The sequence below is a fragment of the Neomonachus schauinslandi genome, chromosome 4, assembly GCF_002201575.2.
Source record: "Neomonachus schauinslandi chromosome 4, ASM220157v2, whole genome shotgun sequence".
NCBI lineage: Eukaryota > Metazoa > Chordata > Mammalia > Carnivora > Phocidae > Neomonachus > Neomonachus schauinslandi.
The window spans coordinates 8,305,263-8,310,202 of record NC_058406.1 but is presented as its reverse complement, the minus strand read 5'-3'; the positions used below and the strand labels follow the sequence as shown (position 1 = coordinate 8,310,202).

At 48.9% G+C, this 4,940-nt stretch overlaps 1 pseudogene; it reads left to right on the top strand.

Annotated features, from left to right (window-relative positions):
• Positions 1-3,033: 3,033 nt before the first annotated feature.
• Positions 3,034-3,290, top strand: LOC110574661 (annotated as a pseudogene).
• Positions 3,291-4,940: the final 1,650 nt, after the last annotated feature.

Genomic DNA, 4,940 nt, shown 5'->3' with positions numbered 1-4,940 from the left:
GGTGCCACTCCCATTTCCACCCCTCCATTTTGGACTGTGAATCCTGCCTACTGGAGAAACAGCACCATATATTGGATGCCGATTCAGAACATACACAGCCTTCTGGAGAACTTTGCCCCAGCCCTACAGAGTATTGCCACCTGGCTGACACTGTAGTGAGTCTTCAAAGGGCCATTCCACTGTTCTATGAAGCCAGCTGCTTCAGGATGGTGGGGAACATGATATGACCAGGGAATTCCATGATCATGGGCTCAGTGCCACACGTCTTTTGTTATAAGTTAGTTTCTTGGTCAGAAGCAATGTTGATTGGAATACCATGACAGTGAGTGAGGCATTCTCTAAATCCACAGATGGTAGTTTTGGTAGAAGTATTACATGCAGGGGAGATAAGTCTATATCCAGAATAAGTGTCTATTCCCGAAAGGACTAAAATCTGCACCTTCCATGATGGAAGTGATCCAGTAACCAACTTGCTATCAGTAGCTGGCTGATACCCTTGGGGAATGGTGCCATACTGGGGTTCTGTGTTGGTCTCTGCTGCTGGTAAACTGGGCACTCAGCCATGGCCATAGCCAAGTTGCCCTTGGTAAGTGGAAGTCATGTTGCTGAGCCCATAACAACTTCCATTCCTGCCACCATGGCCATTTTGTTCATGAGCCCATTGGGCAATGACAGGGGTGGCTGAGGAGAGAGGCTGACTGGTATCATGGAAGGGGTCGTCCTATCCACTTGGTTATTAAAATCTTCCTCTGCTGAAATTACCTTTTGGTGAGCATTCATGTGGAACAGAAATATCTTCACATTTTTTGCCCATTCAGAGAGGACTATCCACATACCTCTTCCTCAAATTTTGTTTTCACCAATTTTTAAATCACGTTCCTTCCAACCATCCAGCTAAACCATTGGCCACAGCTCGTGAATCAGCATATAGCCACACATCTGGCCATTTTTTCTGCCAAGAAAAATGGACAACAAGATGCACGGTCCAAAGTTTTGCCCCATTTGTCTGCCCTTGTTGGGAGCTTTTGCTTCACCGTGTCTTCAGAGATGTCCCAGGGAGGAGCTGCCATGCTGTGGCTGTCCACTCTGGGTGGTAAACTGCACGTCGTGCAGAGCCATCCCCAAACTAGGTCTGAGTTCTTCTCTTCCTCTGTCAGCCGATCGTAGGGAATTCACCATGAGGCCATAGGTACAGGCTGGGAGAGAAAGCAGTATAGCAAGAATGGGGACCATGGGCATTTGGGCCATTTCTTCATTTAACTTACTTGTGCCTTCAGGGCCTGCTTGGCTCTGATCTCATATATACCACTTCCATTTGATGAGGGAGCCAACTTTATGGCTTGGTGGGTCACATGACACCCAGAAATAATGTTTTACCAGCTATCTTGGCATCCCTTAGCCCAGTCAAGTTGACACATAAAATTAATCATCACAGTAACTGAAAACAACAATTTATTATTAACTCTGACATTTCTGTGGGTTGACTAGACTCAGCTCACTTGGGGTCTCTCATGTGGGTACAGCCAGATGGTGGTTGGTGTTGGAGTCGTCCAAAAGCTTGGCAGGGCTGGGTTCCAAGATGGCCTCTTCATGTACATGTTTGATGCCTCATTTGAGATGCCCCAGAAAACCCAGAGGCTGTTCAGCAATCTCTCCTTCTTTTTTTTTTTTTTTTTAAGATTTATTTATTTGAGAGAGAGAGAAAGAGAGGGAGCCGGTGAATGGGGGTGAGTAGTGGCAGAGGGAGAGGGTCTTCAAGCAGACTCCCCACTGAGTGCAGAGCCTGACACGGGGCTTGATCTCATGACTCATGAGATCATGACCTGAGCCAAAACCAGGAGTCAGATTCTTAACCAGCTGAGCCACCCAGGTGCCCCAATCTCTCCCTCTTTATGCAGCCTCTCCATGTGGCTAGCTTGTGCTTCCTCAAAGCATGGAGGACGAGTTGGACTTCTTACATGGTGGCTGGCTTTCCCTGGAGTGTTCCAAGAGTCTTAGGTAGAAGTTACAAGGTTTCTTGTGACCCAGCCTGGAAAGCCACACAGCGTCACTTCCATCATGGTTAATAGCAAATCCCAAGCCTGCTCAGATTTAAGGGGAGGCACCATATAAGGGTGTGAATGTCAAGAGGTGTGGTTACTGGGGGGTCATCTCTGGGGACCAACTACTACAGGGGGGAAGAGGAGATGTGGTGAAGTAGGCAAGTCAGAAGACCTTGATCCTGGCTCTACTGGTCACCCTCGGACAAGTCTCTTGACCTTTCTGGGCTCAGCTTCCCATGGCATTTACCATGACAGAAATGGACTAGATGGCCTGGAAGATTCTCCTAGTACTGACAGACCTGGGCTTGAGTCTCTGGAAGTTCAAGGCTGGCTCTGCACTCTAGGCTGGGTCTCTGGTGGGGTAGGTGGACCAGTTGCCCCCCATCCGACTCCCAGGGCCCGTGACCCCAGCTAGGCTCCCAGCCATGAGAATGGAGAACAGTTGGAGCGTTAAGTCCTCGGTTTCAGAAAAAAAAAAAAAAATCGCCCTCCCCAGCCATCTCTAGGCACATTATTCACAGGTTCATTACTGTTTAATTTAATCACCAAATGTCATCCGAATGCCATTTATCCTGCTTCTCATCAGAGGTTTACCTATTTATTTTACATTTCAAATGAATTGCTCATTATTCTGTCATTTGGGGCTTTATTTTGTAATTCATTTGGCAAGTTCTGACAAGTTGAAAATGATGCTGTATTGAACACAGTACCTTCTGGGCCTCCTCCCAGGGGTCCCTTCCCTGAAAGCCACCCCTGCCCCTCAGTGTCTCTCCTCAGGAGGCCCACCTGGACACTCTCCATCTTTCTGACGGGTCATGGAGAGAGATACAGCATTCTGCTCTTCCCTCAGGTCCAAATTGTGCATCCATGATGCTCAGATATGCACGCCAAGGGCTGAGGAAGGTAAGAGAGCCCAGGACAGAGAGCTCATCTGTCCATGCCGTAGGTGGGTTGCCCATTTGCGCCATTGCCCATGCTGTGGTCCCTAGCCATGGCCCTTGCCAACCAGATCATTTATTGTGGTGTTTGAGGCTAAAAGTCCAAGTATCTTCAGCTCAAGAAGTTAGAAGATGGGTTTCCCAGTTGCCTGGAATCTATGGTGGGGGGATTCCATTGGCCACCGGCTTCTTTGAAGTGATGGAGTGGGGAAGTTGGTTCATTCCAAGAAGAGGTGATGGCTACATGGACATGGAGAGCAAGTTTCTGAGGCTGGTGGCTGCCATCCAAGCTGCCTTGGCTCAGGGCTAATGTGCCCTGAGAGTCCAGTGACCTTGGCCCAGCCTCTCACGGCAGATGTTTCAAGACAAGAAGGATTGAAATGTCTTGTGGATGCCTGGTCTTTCATTGATGTCCCTGTGGCCACTGGGTGAGGGCAGAGACTGACACCCCTGGTCCTTGCGTATGTGTGTATGTCTGTCTGTGTGTGTAGGTGTCTCTGTGTGTGTATGTCCCTGTAAGTGTAGCTCTGCACCCTGTCTTGCTCCTTCCTCTCCCTGCTTTTTCCCATCTCCTCATATCCCCCCTCCCTCTGGCTATTCTGGCATTTGGGGGTGGTCCTGCTCCTGGCTTCCTTCTCAGGGGGTAGCCAAGAGAGGGATCTGGGTGAGTGAGTTGAAGATTTCAGCAGTGTTGGCAAAGGCTCACTATTCAATAAACACTGGATGAGTTTAAAAAAAAAAAAAAAAGCAAGCAGAGGACGGGCTGTGCATTGAACAGACCTTGGTTAGAGTTCTGACTTTGCCACTTGGTTATCATCCTCAGACCTTCATTCCCTTGGGCAGATGGCTTAAGCTCTCTGAGACAGTTTCCTCATCTGTAAAATGGGATGGTAGCAGATATCAGCACCTGCAGGGTTGTTGTGAAGCTTCAGTGGGATGAGGCACGTCCAGTGCTCCCCCACTGCTTGGTACATAGTTAGCGCTCCCTGAGATATTATCCTAACCTCAAAGGAGGCTAGGATGAGCCAAATCAGCCCTTGCCAAGATGCAGGGGATTAAAGGTCCGAGGGCTTGAGAAATTTAATGCAAGGCAGTTCCAGGGCCCTGCCAGGGTGGTGCTGACCCCGTGCCTCAGCCTCAAGTCTGGCTGGGAGGTTCCCAGGTGTAGATCTGTCCCTAGCAGCCCTCCCAGGCTTCTTTGCCGCTGCCTGAGAATGGGTGCTGAGCCAGCCTCCCCAGAAGGGCCCTCAATCTAAGTCACTGATAGCCTCTCAGCCTGGACCCAGCATCCACATCTGTATTGCAAAGCCTCCCGTGCCTCCAGGTCACTTTATGGGCTGTGCAGCTGGGCTCCCTTCAGAACCGTTAGGGGAACCCCCCTCCTCAAGATTCTGATTCTTAAGCCAGGGGTGGGGCTTGGGGTGAATCTCAAGAGACTCAGAACAACTGCCTTGTGTGTGTCCTTCTCCAATCCAGAAGCTTCCCGGGCCTCTTGGAGTCTTGAAAAAAATTTTTTTATTTGCTTTTTTAATTACAAGATCAATACCTATATGTTGAAGGAGACTGGGAAAGCACAGAAAAACCCACATGGGGGAAAATGGCAATTCTACTCCCAGAGAACATGAGCGTTTCCAGGGATCACTCCCAGGCTTTTGTCTGTGTGCATGTTACACATAACACGTTGTCTCAAATGTGTACTCTACTGTTTTAACCTGTCTTTTCAGTTAAGGGAACAATGCCCGTAAATATTCCTCCTCAGTGTCTGCTCCCGTCTTCCATCCCTACTCTGGGACTGGCTCAATATATTCTTCTCTCTGGCAGATTTGCCTTCTCCCTCCTGTGTCTTAATCTTTAGCCAGCATCCTCAGGTTCCCTATCCTCAAATACAACTCCTCTTCTCCCTTCCTCTCCCCAAGCCATTTTCCTTGTTCTCTCTTTACTGCATTTTCTGAAACAACTA